The sequence below is a fragment of the Mustela erminea genome, chromosome 18 (assembly GCF_009829155.1).
Source record: "Mustela erminea isolate mMusErm1 chromosome 18, mMusErm1.Pri, whole genome shotgun sequence".
Lineage (NCBI taxonomy): Eukaryota > Metazoa > Chordata > Mammalia > Carnivora > Mustelidae > Mustela > Mustela erminea.
In genome coordinates this window covers 25,263,847-25,281,778 of record NC_045631.1, presented here as the reverse complement: position 1 = coordinate 25,281,778, position 17,932 = coordinate 25,263,847, and the positions used below count along the sequence as shown (strand labels likewise).

Here is a 17,932-nt window from a genome sequence, read left to right as displayed (position 1 = left end):
AATAAATAAATCTGGGGAAAAAAAAAAAGTATCCAAGATGAGACATGTCCTTACCTTTTAAGTCATAGTAACTTCATTTAAATTCCTTCAAAAACAATCACTCAATTTGCCTTTTTCATTTTTGTCATTTTACTGATGAACTTTTAAATGGATTTTAGTATTAATTCAATAACCATGAGAGGTTTTTTAAAACCACATGTTATTTTCCTATAAGTTTTAAATTTTAAAGATTTTATTTATTTATTTACTTAGAGTGTATGCATACAGAAACGTACAGGTCTCTGAGCTGGAGGAGGGGTGGAAGGGGAGAGAGAGGGAAAAGAATCTCAAGCAGACTCCAAGCTGAGCACAGAGCCCACCTCCGGGCTCAATCCCACGACCCTAAGATCGTGACCTGAGCCAAAGCCAAGACTCAGATGCCTAACCAACTGAACCACTCAGGTGCCCCAAGTTTTAAACCTTAAAACAACAAGTACTTGAGTCTCTAAGTGAGATGGCTGATGTATACTAAAGGATAAAACAGATTTGGTCCCTAGCAAAAATACTATAGATACCTAAAGATACAGACAATAATAGTAGTATAATAATTGCTTCGTGTAGAAACCCAAAATAGAGGGCGCCTGGGTAGCTCTGTCGTTAAGCATATGTCTTCAGCTTAGCTCATGATCCCAGGGTCCCGGAATCCAGCCCCGCATCAGGCTCCGTGCTCCGTGGAGAGCCTGTTTCTCCCTCTCCCACTCCCCTTGCTTGTGTTACCTCTCTCACTGTCTCTCTGTCAAATAAACAAATACAATCTTAAAAAAAAATAAAAGATAAAAGAAAAAGAAAAGAAACACAAAAAAGAAAGATACTTTATCCAAACTTGGAGGTAGTAATGGTGAGGACAAGGATCATGGAAGATTTCCCGGAGCGGGAACACATTAATGATGATGAAGAACTGGGATATAAAGAAGGACAGAAAGGAGCACTCCATGCAGAAGGAGCCATCAAATAAACATCCAGATGGTAGAATACAAAGACTTATGAGGAATACCAGACCTGAATGGCTTCAAGAGTTAGAGGTAATTTCCTTCAAGAGCCAGCTGGAGACTTTTTGGGTTTGTTTGTTTGTTTGTTTGTTTGTTTTTAAACAAGAGTATATTTCCTTAGGGTAAGAGTCAGAGGAAATAGCATTGTGTAATTGTCTATTCTATTCTTCATTTCTCAGGCGAGGGATAGAGAATATTTTTCAAGGAAGAAGCTGGTAAAAGCTTCCGGATCTTCCGGGGCACCTGGGTGACTCAGTGGTTAAAGCCTCTGCCTCTGGCTCAGGTCATGGTCCCAGGGTCCTGGGATTGAGCCCCTTATGGGGCTCTCTGCTCAGCAGGGAGCCTGCTTCCCCGGCCTCTGTCTCTGCCTGCCTCTGTCTCTGCCTGCCTCTCTGCCTACTTGTGATCTCTATCAAATAAATAAATAAAATCTTTCTTTTTTTTTAAAGTTTCTGGATCTTCCAAGAAAACTTTAAAGAAGACTTGCCAAACTTCTGGATAAAGATGGTAGGTTGAACACATATCCATCTTGTTCCCGCCTAAAATCCTACTAAAAAAACAAATGTAAAGGGGCCTCTGAGTGGCTTACTCTGTTAAGCATCTGCCTTCAGCTCAGGTCACTCAGGTCAGGATCCCAGGGTCCTAGGATTAAGCTCCACATCCTTGGGTTCCCTGCTCAGTGCGGAGTCTGCCTCTCCTTTTGCTTCTCTTACCCACTGGTACATGTGCTTGTGCTTTCTCTCTCTCTCTCTCTCTCTCTCCCTCTCTCTCCCCCTCTGCTCACTCTCCCTCTCGCTCTCCAATAAATAAAATCTTAAAAAAAAAAAAAAAAGTGGGGCACCTGGGTGACTCAGTGGGTTAAAGCCTCTAGAGACCTTCGGTTCAGGTCGTGGCCCCAGGATCCTGGGATCAAGCCCCGCCATGGGGGGAGGGGGTCTCTGCTCAGCAGAGAGCCTGCTTCCTCCTCCTCCCTCTGCCTGTCTCTCTGCCTACTGTGATCTCTGTGAAATAAATAAATAAAATCTTTAAATAAATAAATACATACATATGTAAAGGAATTTTTTAAAAGGTATAATTCACAAATGACCTCCATCTGCTTCCCAACTGCCCCTCTCCCCGCAAAAGAAAGTCAGGGGAGACAACAGCAAGATACTTTTCTTGGAAAGCAGATGGAAACATGATAAATGACTACACAGACCTGGGAAACTAAATCATAAACCATCTGTGGTAAACTCATAATCAATACACTTTATATCAAAGAATCTTGAAAATGTTCAGAAAATGAAAGTGAATGATGGAGCTAAAATAAAGAGGATCTGGTTGAAATCCTGTTCAAGAGGCGTCAGATGCTTTGATTTTCTTCTCAACTAGTAAAGCCAGGTGCCAGCTGTTCTCCCATCCTGATAAAAGACTGGAGAATTATTCTCTAGAGAGGGTTAAACATGAGGTTTCTAGACTGGGGGATACCAACAACAGTAAAGGGGAGAGCACCATGTTGAAAATGAAGAAATTAAGTAGGCATATTGAGTAAGAGCTTCCAGCCTTCTTTCCCCAGTTTCCACCAGCCAGGAGGGAAATAAGAAGATCCTTCTTTGCCGAATCTAACTAGACCAAGAGAAAAAAGACCTCAAAAAGTAACACTGTAGTTCACTAATTAAGATGCCCCACTTGGGGCACCTGGGTGGTTCAGTGGGTTAAAGCCTCTGCCTTCGGCTCAGGTCATGATCCTGGGGTCCTGGGATGGAGCTGGAGCCCTGCATCAGGCTCTCTGCTCAGGAGGGAGCCTGCTTCTTTCTCTCTCTGCCTACTTGTGATCTCTCTCTGACAAATAAATAAATAAAATCTTTATAAAAAAAAAAAAAGATGACCCACCAGATCACCCTATAAGAAAGTTAATGGTCTGGGCACCTGAGTGGCTCAGTTGTTAAGCGGCTCAGGTCATGATCCCAGGGTCCTAGGATCGAGTCCCATATCGGGCTCCTTGCTCAGTGGGGAGCCTGCTTCTCCCTCAGCCCCTCTCCACTCACGCACTCTCTCTCTCTCAAATAAATAAAATCTCAAAAACAAACAAAAAACCTACTACAAAGCTGCAGTATTAACATAAAGACAGATATATAGACCAGGGAAACAGAACAGAGAGCTGAAAAAGAACAGGAGCTTGCCATTTGCAGCAACAGGACAGGCTTGGAGAGTATAACACTAAGTAAAATTAAGTTAGAGAAAGACAAGTACCATATGATTCCACTCACATGTGGAATTTAAGAAACAAATGAATTTTAAAAAGAGATAAATAGGGGCACTTTAGTGGCTCAGTTGGTTGAGCATCTGACTCTTGGTTTTGGCTCAGGTCATGATCTCCTGGGTCCTAAAATCAAGCCCAAGCAGGACTCCAGGCTCAGGGCAGAGTCCTCTAAAGGTTCGCTCCCTCTGCCCCTCCCCCAACGGTGCTGGCTCACCTGCAAGCTCTCTCTTTAAAATGAATCAATCATTTTTTTAAAAAGAGAGACAGGGGGCACCTGGGTGGCTCAGTTGATTAAGCGGCTGCCTTCAGCTCAGTTCATGATCCCAGGGTCCTGGGATCGAGCCTCAAATCGGGCTCCCTGCTCAGCGGAGAGCCTGTTTCTCTCTCTCTCCCTGCTACTCGTGCCTGCTTGTGCTCTCTCAATCTGTCAAATAAATAAACAAAATCTTTTAAAAAAAGAGAGAGAGACAAATAATAAAACAGACTCTTAAATACAGAGAAGAAGCTGATGGCTGTCAGAGGGAAGGTGGGTGGGGGAATTGGTAAAAGAGGTAAGGGGGATTAAGAGTACCTTATCATGATGAGCACTGAGTAATGTTTAGAATTATTGAATAATATTATACAACTGAAACTAATATAACATTGTATGTTAATTATACTTCAATTAAAAAAAGAAGGCCCAGAAATAAGCCCTCCCATATACGGTCAAATGATATCTGACAAGGATGCTAAGACCATTTAATGTAGGACAGACTTTTCAAAAAATGGTGCTGGGAAAACTGGATCTCCATATACAAACAAATGAAATTGGACCCTTCCCTAACACCATATTAAAAAATTAACTCAAAATGCATCAAGGCTTTAAAGTAAAACCTAAACCAATAAAACTCTTAGAAGAAACAGGACGAAAGCTTCATAATATTGGATTTGGAAAAGATATCTTGGATATGACACTAGGATATGAGCTAGCTTAACAAAAGAAAAAACAGACAAATTGGATTTCTTGAAAATTAAAAAAAAAAAATTGTACATCAAAAGACACTATCAACAGAGTAAATAGGCAGACCAAAAAATGGGAGAAAATATGGTAGGGGGTCGAGAGAGAGTGGTTGGGTTATGGACATTGGGGAGGGTATGTGCTGTAAAGTGTGTAAACCTGGCGATTCACAGACCTGTACCCCTGGGGCTAATAATACATTATATGTTTATAAACAAATAAAAAATTTTAAAAAAATAAAATCTTAAAAAAAATAAGTTGATACTAAAAGACACTGAAAAAATTGGGAGAAAATATTTGCAAATCATGTATTCAATAAGAGATTAATATCCAGAATATAAAAGAACTCCTAATATTTCATTTTTATAAGATTTTTATTTATTTATTTGTCAAAGAGAGAGAGAAAGGGAGAGCGAGCACGCACACAAGCAGGGGGAAAGGCAGGCAGAGGGAGAAGGTGGCTCCCCACCAAGCAAGGAGCCCAATGCAGAACTCGAACCCAGGACCCTGGAGTCATGACCTGAGCTGAAGGCAGACGTTTAACTGACTGGGCCACCCAGGCGTCCCATCAGAATATATAAAGAATTCCTAAAACTCAATCCCAATGGGAAAATGGGCAAAGGACTTAAAATGAAATTTCTCCAAAAAAGATATATGAGTGGTTAATAAGCACATCAATATGCTCAACATAACTACTCATCAGGGAGATGCAAATCAAAACTACAATAAGATACCAACCCATACCCATAAGGATGGCTACTCTCAGAAAAGCAGAAAAAAGTGTTGGCATGGACGTGGAGAAACTGGAACCCTTGGGGACCATCAGTGGGAATGTATTGTGGTACAGCTGCTAAGGAAAACAGTATGGTGGTTCCTCAAAAGATTAAAAGTAGAATTACCATAAAATCCACCAATTCCACTTTAGATTTATACCTCCAAAAACCTGAATAAAGGCTCTCAAATGTATATCTGTAAATCCATGTTTATAGCAGCATTACTCATAATAGCTTAAATACGGAAAATGCCAAGTTTGCACCAAGAAATAAATGGGTAAGTAACATGGGATATAGACATACAAAGAAATGTTATTCAGCCTTCAAATGGAAGGAAATGCTGCAATATGCACTATGGATGGATCTTGAGGACATTATGCTAAGTGAAATAAGTCAGTCACAAAAAGACAAGTGCTGTATAATTCTACTTACATGAGGTACGTAGTCAAAATCATATTGACAGGAAGTAGAATGGTAGTTGGCAGGAGTTGGGGGAAGCAGAGAATGGGGAACTATTGTTTAATGGGTACAGAGGTTCAGTTTCACAAGATGAAAAATTTTTAGAGATGGGTGGTAGTAACAGGTACACAAGGTTATAAATATATTTAATACTGAACTGTACATCTTTATATGTATTACTCATACGTTAGCAACTGAGGATTTTCAAATAAGTTTATTAAAAAACTTTACCAAATTCCATGCCACTCTGATACCTTATTTCATATCTGCCTGAGCATTTAAGTAGACAAAAGGTAAGTCATTCACTTATTTCTTACTCTGTGTTACTGTATAATTGACTATGAGTTACCTCCTCAATAAAGCTGGGAAAGTTATTATCTCTTCTGATTGTTTTAGATCCACCACACTCAATCCCACACAATGCTGTGTAAACACTAGGCCTTTGCTGGTTGAGTGTTCCCTAGGAATTAAAATGAACACTGGATTTACAAAAAGAGGAGACAGAAGCCACATGCTTATTTCAAATATTATCCCCTAGAAACATTTGGAGGCCTCTAGGTAAAAAGCCATTTTGTGAATTCAAAAAGCTCTGGGATTATGAACCAATCTATCCTTAATTTTTTTTTTTTTTTTTTTTTTACAAATTTTATTCATTTGACAGGGAGAGACCACAAGCAGGGGAAGTGACAGGCAGAGAGCTAGGGAGAAGCAGGCTCCCCGCCAAGCAGGAAGTCCAACACAGGGCTTGATCCCACGATCCTGGGATTATGACCTCAGGCGAAGGCAGACACTTCACTTAACCCACTGAGCCACCCAGGTGCCCCTCATCCTTATATTATTTAATAGAACATTCAGAAAAAGCGGGAGCCATGATTGAAGTATGTCAGCAGCCTTCCAGAGTCTCAAAGATAAGAACAATTTCTTCCTTGAAGAAATATTGCTTAATTTTTTTTGCACGTCTCCCCACTCCGCCAAGTCCTCTGGATGTATTAAGGCAGTGTAGGTTACATTACCCAGCAGAGATGGAGAAATTTATAGGTTAAAATAGACATTTCTGGGATGCCTGGGTGGCTCAGGTCATGGTCTCAGGGTCCTGGGATTGAGCCCATATCAGACATTCTGCTCAGCAGGGAGCCTGCTTCCCCTCCTCTCTCTGCCTGCCCCTCTGCCTGTGATCTCTGTCAAGTAATAAATAAAATCTTTTAAAAAAACACAAAAGGGGCGCCTGGGTGGCTCAGTGGGTTAATCCGCTGCCTTCGGCTCAGGTCATGATCTCAGGGTCCTGGGATCGAGTCCCGCATCGGGCTCTCTGCTCAGCAGGGAGCCTGCTTCCCTCTCTCTCTCTCTCTCTTTGCCTGCCTCTCCATCTACTTGTGATTTCTCTCTGTCAATAAATAAATAAATAAAATCTTTAAAAAAAAAAAAAAAACACAAAAAACATGGGCGCCTGGGTGGCTCAGTGGGTTAAGCCGCTGCCTTTGGCTCGGGTCATGATCTCGGGGTCCTGAGATCAAGTCCCACATCGGGCTCTCTGCTCAGCAGGGAGCCTGCTTCCCTCTCTCTCTCTCTCTGCCTGCCTCTCCATCTACTTGTGATTTCTCTCTGTCAAATAAATAAAATCTTAAAAAATAAATAAATTAATTAATTAATTAAATTAAAAAAATAAAAAAACACAAAAAACAAAAAAAACAGACAGACATTTCTAATCCTCTTGGAATTACAGCATCTTTACTTTTTTTTTTTAAGATTTTATTTATTTGAGAGAGAGAGCGTAGTAGACAAGGAGAGCGGGGAGCCGTAGAAGAGAGGGAGCCTGACACAGGGCTCCATCTCAACCCTGAGATCATGACCTAAACCAAAGGCAGACGCTTAACCCACTGAGCCAGGCAGGCGCCCGGAATTACAGCATCCTATGTGGTTTTAGGGAGATAGTTTTAAGTTGAAAATAATGAAGAACTCTGAAAATTTAGTTGCCCTGTGATGCATTAGGTTAGATGATGCAGTAGGTTAGCCTATAGTTGGAAGTCTTCAACAGTAGTTATCAGATAAAAACTCTCATAATGAGTAGAAAACTGGACTAGAAAATTCCTAAAGTAGGAGCACCTAAGTGACTCAGTTGGCTAAGCATCCAACTCTTGATTTCAGCTCAGGTCTTGATCTCAGAATTGTGAGTTCAACCCCGGGGTTGGGCTCCGTGCTCAGTGGGGCATCTGCTTGGGATTCTCCCTCTCTCTCCCTCCGCCCCTCCACCTCCTATGTGAGTGCACTTTTTCTCTCTCTAAAATAAATAAAATCTTAAAAAAAAAAAAAAAAAATGTCTAATTCCAACAATTTTTATTTTACTTCTTTCTTCAACCAAGACTATTAGGATATTAGCTATCAAAAAAAATTTTTTAGGGGCGCCTGGGTGGCTCAGTGGGTTAAGCCGCTGCCTTCGACTCAGGTCATGATCTCAGGGTCCTGGGATCGAGTCCTGCGTGGGGCTCTCTGCTCAGCAGGGAGCCTGCTTCCCTCTCTCTCTCTCTGCCTGACTCTCCATCTACTTGTGATTTCTCTCTGTCAAATAAATAAATAAAATCTTTAAAAAAAAAAAAAATTTTTTTTAAAAGAAAGAAAAACACTAGCCCCAGACCTGTTAAACCAGTCTGTGTGACAGGTTTAAAAAAAAAAAAAAAAATTCCTAGTCATTGACTGAAAAGGAAATAGAAAGTTACATAGTGATCTATACCTGAACCAGTTCACAGCATTTAAGAGAGGTCAATATCAGATGAGAGAGTTCTGAGCCTAGCTTTCAAAATGCCAGTTCTTTGACATAACCTAGTCATTATCTGAACTGTAAGTTCATTAATCCAAATGCCATCATTTCCCTACCCTTCCTCTCATTTTAAAACAATTAAATCTTATGCTCGATGTTATTTCTATTCTGCACTGGTGATTCAAAACAAAACTTGTGGGGCACCTGGCTGGCTCAGTCAGTGAAACGTGTGACTTGGGTGTAGAGATTACTTAAAATAAAATCTTTAAAAACAAAACAAAACTGCAACACAAAAACACAGGCAGATTTGTAAATTAATGCTATGCCATGAACAACTTTCATATGATCACTTTACAATGTTTAATTATTTTTGGATTCACAACAGTCCTCCTGCAATTAGAAAAAAAGAAACTGAGGCAAGAGAAATGGGAAGAGTAGCAAGTAGGCACCCACCTGGACAATGCAGCTGCTATCCTACTCTACTGGACCACAATACTTTCCTTAAAAGCACCTGTCAAGGGGCATCTGTGTTGCTCAGCCAGTTAAGCCTCTGCCTTCAACTCAGATCATGATCCCAGGGTCCTGGTGATCCAGCCCCATACCAGCTCCCTGCTCAATGGGAAGCCTACTTCTCTGTCTCCGGCTTCCCCTGCATGTGCTCTCTCTTTCTCTATCAAATAAACAAATAAAATCTTGGGGGGGGGGGGAAGTGCCTGTCAAATAACACAGAATTCCTCATCACAGGCATCCAAGGCATCCCCCAAAAGAAGCAAATCAGAGAATTCCTACTCCCTGAGGAAGAAGAAACCAGATAACCCAAGCATGCTTCTTAGTCTGCACTTTGGCTTGGGAAAAAAATGAATGGAGAGAGTCAAGGGGACCAACTTCTGAGACTGAAGACCAAATTATTAGGTTTATTCCACCACACGCTGGGAAATTATAGAAAGGCTGCTTAAGTAGAGAAAAAATCAGGAAGTCCTAGGGTCTTTCGATTTCCATTCTAAAGTTAGAACCCCAAACAAAAAAATATCTGAAATTAAAGTATTTCCCCTACCTGAGTAGTTATATTCTTACATACTTCTATAAAACCCACAAGGCCCACAGAAGTCCCTGATATTTACAGCTGATTCCAAGTGTACACTAGTGTCTACTTTCTCGTCTTCAAATCCAAAATAATGTTGGCGCTGACCCAGGCAGGGCCTTCACGCACATTTCCCTCTGAAATCGTTACTTTCACATAACACTTTACTACGTTCCATCTCCAATAGCCTCCCTGGATCAGTACAGCAAACGGGAAGGAGAGTAACAACAGGCGTGTACATCTACTACGTCCCTCACAGAAAACATAAAATCCTGGGAGCAAGAACTGGCAAAGGAAAACTCGCCTGACCCTAGTTCCCTCCACGGTACAAAGACAGAGTAGCCAGGGGCTCTGCACCCCACACCCCACTCTGCGAGAGGAAGACGACTTTCAATGCAACTGGACCTAATCCTCAACGTCCCTCTCCCACGTGGGTCTTCCCCCTCTCCCGAGCGCCGGGTCGGATTGGAGAGAGGTCTGGAAGGAATCAGCCCACGCCAAGGCTGGGGAGGGGGATGGTGGCCAGCTCCCGGCAGACACCCCAGTCCCTCCTTAGAGGCCCTGGGCTGTTCGACTCCCAGTTCCGGGGTCTGAACTCCCACCCCCCACTCCGGGACCCTAGACCCCTGTGCGTCTGCCCAGAGTGGGTACTCAAGGGCCCAGAGCCGCGGAGAGGTCCGGGCTGCCCCGCACAGGTCCGGACGGGATGGAGCCCGGGCCGCGTGCGGGCGCAAGATGGGAGGCGGCCCTCCCGCTGCCACCGCCCCTCCCCGTGCCCCGGGCCTCTCCAGGTCCCGGACCACGGGCTCTAGGGCGGCTCTCACCTCACCTCAGGGCGGAGGCGTCCGGGGTCCGGCGGTGCCGGGCAGCCCCTGTGCAGAGGCAGTGCTGGGCGGGAGGAGACGCCGGGAGCTCCGGCGATGGCTGACAGGCGCGCAGCACCAGGCCGGCCCGGCTCACGGGGAAGGGGCGGGGCCTCACGGAAGACGGCCCCGCCCCCGCCCCGCCCCCGCCCCTGCCTCCCACCTCAGCGTGCGAGCACCATGAGGTGACTACGTCCGGGGTTACTCCGGGCCGTTCACCTCCGACCCCGCTGCCGGCTACCGCGCGGTCTGGCCGGCCTCAAGGGGAGGCGCGGGCCCCGAGGGCCGGGCGACAGCCAATGAGAGGGCGGCGTGGGGCGGGGCGACGTGAGGCGATGCGGATGGTCCGAGCGCCGCTCTGCCATTCGGGGCCCAGCGGCGAGAGGGCGGGCGGGCCCCGGGCGGTCGCGGCGCCCCCGGCTCGGCCTTCGCCGCCCACTCTGCCAGGGGCGGGGGCGGGGCCGGCCGGCCTTCTCCTCCCCTCCCGCGGAGAGGTGGGGTGAGGGAAATGGCCCCACATGCACCTCCCAGGAGGTAGAGAGGCGCCGGGGCCGCAGAAAGTGAGGGGCCAGCAGGCCTGCAGCACGGGAAGGGAGTCCAGAACCAAAGAGGACTGAGCGGGAATAGGCAGTGTTCTGGCACGGAAAGACCTTACCATTTTCAATACTAGCCCCTTGAAGAGTTGGGCACTGTACCCATGAATTGCCCAGGATCACACAGGCTGGTTTCAGAGTTGGTATAGGCTAAAGAACCCCTATTCTGGAACACCACCACCAGCCCCCTGGCTAGCTCAGCAGCTCCAAAGCAGCCCTCCTCAAAGGATTCTGAGGTGCAGGATCCTGGAGCATTGAGGGGAAGCCTCAGCAAAGGAAGCTCAGGAAGAAGGGCAGAATGCCAATGGACAACAGTCCCTTCTGCCTTGAGCAGGTAAAATAAGAGGACAGTAATTTCCCGATTTCTCGGAATGGAGCTTGCTTCCCAAACTCCATTGTAGTTACACCAAGTCATTGAACAGGAGCCAACCAATTTCTCTAGCTTCGCCAGTTACTTCATAGTAAGACATTCATGGTGGCTGTTGAGAAGTAACAGTAACAGGAGAGAGTCCCAGTTTATAGTACATTTCTTGGGTGGAAAAGAAAGAAAATTGCTTCAGAAAAGTGGGGTGAGTTTAACCCCCTACAAGAATTTAATGAAGTACCCAGAGTACTTTCCTGATCTTTACACAGGCTTGTGCTAAGGGTCTGAAGAGGTACGGTGAATGATGATTTGGTGGGAAGAAGTTCTATGCCAGAGGGCGAAAAGTGACTAGCGTAGAAGTACACATTCAAGGTCAGAAGTTCCTGGGCAGAAGCAGAGGCAGAAAGATGAGAAGATTGAGCAACAAGAATAATATTCACCTAGGACTCATAATATCTTGGTGGTGGCTTCTCCGAGTTTACCAACCTACTTTAATAGGGACTGGAAACAGAAATTTGGAAAGATTTGGACTTTACAGAGCAGTGAACTATTTATATATTTATAAAGATATATATTATATAAATTTAATATACTTAATATATAAATATATATTTATACATTTCACATTATATATAAATATAAATATGTATATTTATACATTTCACAATAACTGTGACATTGGATGCATCTGTCAATGAACAGATATGTTAACTAGAATTTTTAAATGATACAAAAAAAATTTTTTTTTAATTTTTGGGGGCACCTGGGTGGCTCAGTTGGTTAAGTGCCTGCCTTTGCCACAGGTTATGATCCTGGGGTCCTGGGATCAAGCCCTGTGTAGGGCTCCCTGCTCAGCAGGAAGTATGCTTCTACCTCTCCTTCTGCTGTTCTCATTCTCTCTCTCTCTCTGTCAAATAAATAAATAAAATCCCTAAAAAATAATTTTTAAATAAAAAAAAACTTTTTAAGATAATTGAGCATAACTTCCTGGTTTAACAAGATGTTTGGCTTGACTGACTAGGGGGGAAAAAAGGCCCCAAGAAGAGGGAAGATTTGCCTCTCTTTAGTAGTGCTCTCTCAAGCTGGCAGGAAAAGACTTCGGAAAGAACTAAAAATCTTGAGACTGCCTCTTTTACTTTTCATATACCTTTCCTATTTCTTAAATAATAGGAACTTTGCCCCCAAAGTGTTTCTTAGTGGTGTTGCTATTTACCAGCCTTAGGAGCAGTGCAAAACCAGGGGGCCTTACTCTCAGAAACTGTCCTTATGTGAAATTTCAGCAAGCCCTTATTCTGCTTTTGTCCTCACTGAATATTCGAAGTAATTGGGCCCTGAGAAGAACCAGCCAAGGAAAGGTCTGATGAAAGAACTATAGTGGAAGAAAACAAAGGATGAGTTAGAACATCCCCAGACTGCTTACATAAAGGTCTGGTTATCATCAAATGTTAAGATAAATGGGAAGAGAACTACGTCTTTAAAACAATACTTCTACAATTTCAACAGCTCCTCAGCGCTGTGTTTGGTGCGTGCCACAACCTGCCCATCTCTATATGGGCTCTTCAGAGCTGTTCCCTGAGTTCTTGCCACACAAGCCAACACATCTGTAAGAAGCGGAGGAGGACAGCCAAAGGGTGGAGAGAACTTACTATACAAGATTAACAGGTGGAAGAAAAGAGAGTGAATGGAGTGGCACACTTCTAGAAGCTGAAACTAGACGGCTCTCATGGGCTGAATTGTGGTCCAAAATTCATATGTGAAAGTCCTAACCCCTATTACCTCAAAATGTGAGTTTACTTGGGGATAGGATCTTTAAAGAAGAAATTAAAATTTCAAATGGGGTCATTAAAGTGGGCCCTAATTCCAAATGACTTGTGTCCTTATAAGAAGAGGAGGTTAGGACACAAGCACAGAGGGAAGACCATCTGTGAATCACAACTGATGAAGCACTTACCAGGATGGTGGCTTTTATGCTGGAGAAGATGGTCATCTACAAGACAAAGAGAGAAGCCTCAGAAGAGACCAACCCTGCAGACACCTTGATTTTGGACTTAGAGCCTCCAGAACTGTGAAGAAATAAATTTCTGTTGTTTAAGCCACCCAGTTTGTGGTACTTTATTATGGCAGCCCTAGAAAACTAATCTTAAAACCCTCTTAAAGATGGTCTCTCACCCTACTGTGGGGAAAGTAAGAAGACTCCCAAGCAGTCTGTCTTTAAGGTGATGGCAATCTAGTTAGGAAGACAAAACTAAACACCAAAACAGTGTCCATGTCTTGCTCCTTAGATGATAGCCATGTGGATTTTACAAAAGCCACAGATGGGAGAGGATAAATTCTCAGAAATTAGTAAGCCTTCAAATACATAACAGTATGTGGGTCGATGTCCAAGCCATTCTGGCACTTTATTTTCCACTCTATTTTAGTGTAGGGCAGTCTTTCTCAATGTTCCACTGACCACCTGAAATAGAATCACTAGGTGCTTGTTTAAAATTCAGATTCCCAGCCCCACTGCAGACTTTTTAAAGCAGCAATTATTCGCCCTGAAGTTTGAGAACAATAGTTTAGGGTTTATCATTATTGTTCCCACTTGGCAGCCAGTATCTCTGTAAAACAGCCTGTGCCTCCTACATTTGCACTTCTAAGACAGGAAAGTCTCAGGTCAGGCCAGAGTTAAACCAAGGGAGGAAAGAAAATGCCTTAATAGGAAAAGGAACCGTGAAGAGGTCCCTATCCCGGTGGTTGCCCCTGGTTCCAAATTCCTTAGGTAGCAAGCTCAATAGTGGATAGAGGAAACAATGGGTTGTATTGCTATGCCTATTCCTATCTTTGCTGATGCTAGCAAACTTGTTCCTCCTCCCTCTTATTTTCTGAATCCTTCTAGTCCTTGGAGGTCCCATTTTCTCTAAGAAGAACTCTTTTACTTCTCCAGGTTCCACTGATCTACCTCTCCTCCGTATTCTTGTACCAGTCTGGTCACCACCACATGGTTCAGCATTTATTAGGCTACCATTTTTTTGTGTGTATGTTGGTTTTAGCTCTCCAATTGAATTTTAATAATCCTAAAGAGAGAACATTTCTTACAGTTTGGTACTCCCCTCTGTAGCTCTTGGAGTAGGCTTAGGTATGGATATTAGTAAGTGCTTCACTTACTGAAATAAAGATTAGCTCAGTACCTGAGAGGCCACTCTGCTCCTGATGTCTGCTTATCCATCTTCATGTCACCTCTGGGAGGCAAAGATGCCAGTAGGCTATTTGGCTGCTTTATAGATGAATAGACTTCATCAAGAAAGTCAGCGCCTTGACCAGAATTGTGGCTCCAGTTGTGAAATAAGGGAAAAAGACATAAAGACCTTATCTGAACACTAGGCTTCTTTGCTCTGGTCAGCCATTCAGGTTTGTGCAGAGTGAAGTCCCTGAGGGAACTTCACACCAGAAGGTCAGAAAATGTCCCCAGGGAAGTCACTTTATAAGTCTGGTCCTAATGATGAAAGGTAGAATTACACAATGAAGGACAGAGTTCATAGTAGAGACTCACCACAATGTTTTCACATGGACACTTGGGTTTTCACATGGATACTTAGGTTTTCACAAGGCATTTCAGTACTCCCTCCCTCCTTGTTATTTAATCCTGAACACCTAGTCCCTATCCTTAGTTGGTGGTTACCTAATCTAAGCTGTTTCTTCCATAACACCTCCAAGGTCGTTTTTTGTTTTTGTTTTTTTTTTTTTATTTCTAAGTCCTACATACCTCACAACTAAACAGCTGATGTTTAAAGAGCCCTTTTATCTAAAGGCAGGAAAATGGACAAGATGACTCATTTAGGTCTTGCCCAGTGCTAGGATTTTCACATTTTATATTGATCAGCTTTACTTTTCTCATCTATGATCTCACTCTCCTGCAAACCAGTGAAAATGTTCCCCATGAGTTTACTTTCTATTCCTGTCCTCACCTCCTCTTCAGATTTTTCCAGTATTTCCATTATTCCTTACACATCAGACGAGGCTTTTTCTTGCATTTCCACTTGTCTACCTCAACTACCCCCACTCTTCATTGTATTATTCTGTATGCAACACAATAAATAATAAAATACAACATTAGTAACTTTTGTCAAGCCTCTCCTTTCAAGGAAAAGTGAGCCATCACTCAACTACCTTTCATCCTTTTCTTCAGTCTTAAAGTTTTCCTGTATTATAACTTGGAGCAGAAGATTTTGCAATATTCCTGTCCTTTTTTTACTTTCACCTCTGGTCAACACATCAGACCAGCAGGTAGAAAGCCAAGTCCCCAACACAAGCCTTGTTCATCAGTGGACCTGCTGTCTTGCCAATATGCTGAATTTTCTTAATGAAAATGAAAAGGAAGAAAGGATAAGGGAAACAAAAAAATGAACGAAAATAAAATGTAGTTTAAATCAATGAATGGGGCATCTGGGTGGCTCAGTGGGTTAAAGCCTCTGCCTTCAGCTGAGGTCATGATCCCAGGGTCCTGGGATCAAGCCCCACATCATGCTCTCTGCTCAACGGGGAGCCTACTTCCCTTCCTCTCTCTCTCTGCCTGCCTCTCTGCCTACTTGTGATCTCTGTCAAAGTAAAAGAAAGAAAGAAAGAAAGAAAGAAAGAAAGAAAGAAAGAAAGAACTCTAAAAAAAAATTTTTTTTTAAATTAAAATCAATGAATAGGGGGCCCCTGGGGAGCCTAGTCCATTAAGTGGCCGACTCTTGATATCTGCTCAGGTCATGATCATGATCATGATCATGATCTGCTCAGTCCTGGGACTGAGCCCCGCATCAGGCTCTGCACTCAGTGGGGAGTCAGCATGGGATTCTCTCTCCCTTGCCCTCTGCCCCTCCTGGCTCTCTAAAATAAATAAATAAAATCTTTTTAAAAATCTTTTTTTAAAAGATTTTATTTATTTATTTTGACAGAGAGAGATCACAAGTAGGCAGAGAGGCAGGCAGAGGGAGAGAAGTAGGCTCCCGGCTGAGCAGAGAGCCCAATGCAGGGCTCGATCCCAGGACCCTGGGACCATGACCTGAGCTGAAGGCCGAAGCTTAACCCACTGAGCCACCCAGACGCCCCTAAATAAAAAAAAATCTTTTTTAAAAAATAAATCAACTAGGGAGTGAAATGGCCATAATAAACAAAACAGCATAGTTTTGGGAGTCAATAAAGGCAAGCAGAAATGAGAACTGGCAACCTAAGCCAAAATACGTCAAGAGCAGCAGGGACTTGTTCTATATCATAAAGAGCCTTGGGCTCTTTAATCAGATCTTGACTCTGTCAATAATTAGCTGTGTGACCTTGAGCAAATGAAACTGAGCCTCAGTTTCCTTGTCTGTAAAAGTGAGGTATAATAGCTACCTTGGAAGGTTGTATTTTGGATGAAATGTTATAGCCAAAATGTAAAATCTCTAACACAGAGCTTGGAACATAATAAGCTCGCTGAAGATACTGCTTCCCCTTTCCCTTCTGTGCCTCCTTCCATCCCCTACAAGTGCTCGGTATAAGAATAAAGTATCCTATGGATGCTCACTTCATTCAGGAATGACTATGTTATTAAAATCACCACCCCACTCACCCGAGGCCCATATTCCCAGTAACAGAGCATGTGATCAGAGAACTAGCAATCATTTGAATCCTTTACCCTCATTTGGATGGAGCAAGTAAACAGGAGAAGTGACTGTGGCCTGGGCTTCTGAAAACCAGCTGAAGGGTCAGCGGGCTGAGCCCTGTTCAGTCCTATGATTGTACTGCACTGAAGAGGCTCTTTGGCCTCTTTGGCAAGGACATGGGACAACAGGAACTTTCATGTACTGCAGACAGAAGTGTAAACGGGGACAACGTCTTAGAAAAGAGTTTGGCATTAATTAGTAAAGCTGAACATACCCTGCCTACCCTATAACCCAGCTTCCATTTCTGAATTTATACTCTGGAGAAACTTTCATATGTGCCCGGGAACATTGTTAATTATGACCCCAAACTGGAAACAACCCCATGTGCCTCAGCAGTGGAACAGGTATATAAATTGTGAGGCATTCATACAATGCACTATTACAAAACAAGTAGAACGAACAAACTGTTGCTCCATGAAGTATGGATGAATTTTACAAGTACAGTGTTGAGCAAAAAAATCCAGGTAAAAAGTATGTTTCCTGCTATACAGAGTTCAAAATAGGCAAAACTCGTGTGTGGTCTGGATAACGGTTACTCCTGATAGTAGGTAGTGACTGGGAGAGGTCATGAAGAGAGGTAATATCCATTTTGTGTTGTACATAATTTACTTTAAAAAACATAAAAAATGATTACATTTATTTAGGTTCAAAGCAGGCAAAAATAAAAAATCTATTGTTCACTATTTTTAAAAAGCTTGGGTAAATAATGATTGGGAGGAGGGAAAAAAGTGTAATCACTTGTATATCACAAGAAGATAAACAGCTTGGGGCACCTGGGTGGCTCAGTGGGTTAAAGCCTCTGCCTTCAGCTCAGGTCATGATCCCAGGGTCCTGGGATCAAGCCCTGCATCGGGCTCTCTGCTCAGTGGGGAGCCTGCTTCCCTTCCTCTCTCTCTGCCTGCCTCTCTGCCTATTTGTGATCTCTGTCTGTCAAATAAATAAATAAAAATCTTTAAAAAAAAAAAAAAAAGAAGATGAAGAAGAAGATAAACAGCTTATAGGACAGTGACGATGTTCAATTTCTACATTAGGGTAATGGCTGAATAGTGTTCCCATTATTATTACTGTTATTATTAAAAATATATTTATGTTATATGTACTCTTCTAT

The 17,932-nt window shown here is 43.1% G+C and overlaps 1 protein-coding gene across 9 annotated transcripts in view; it reads right to left on the bottom strand.

Annotated features, from left to right (window-relative positions):
• The window catches only part of ACACA (acetyl-CoA carboxylase alpha), a 285,383-nt gene that overhangs the window by 228,516 nt on the left and 38,935 nt on the right, over nt 1–17,932 (bottom strand). Inside the window, exon 1 of one of the 9 annotated variants that reach the window (XM_032319435.1) lies at nt 10,165–10,337. The exons of 5 other annotated variants lie outside the window; for them this stretch is intronic. The gene's annotated coding sequence lies outside the window, so the exon portion shown is untranslated. Of the gene's footprint in view, nt 1–10,159; nt 10,338–17,932 lie in introns of those variants that run through there. 3 more of the 9 variants (XM_032319436.1, XM_032319431.1, XM_032319433.1) reach the window with 3 other exon arrangements.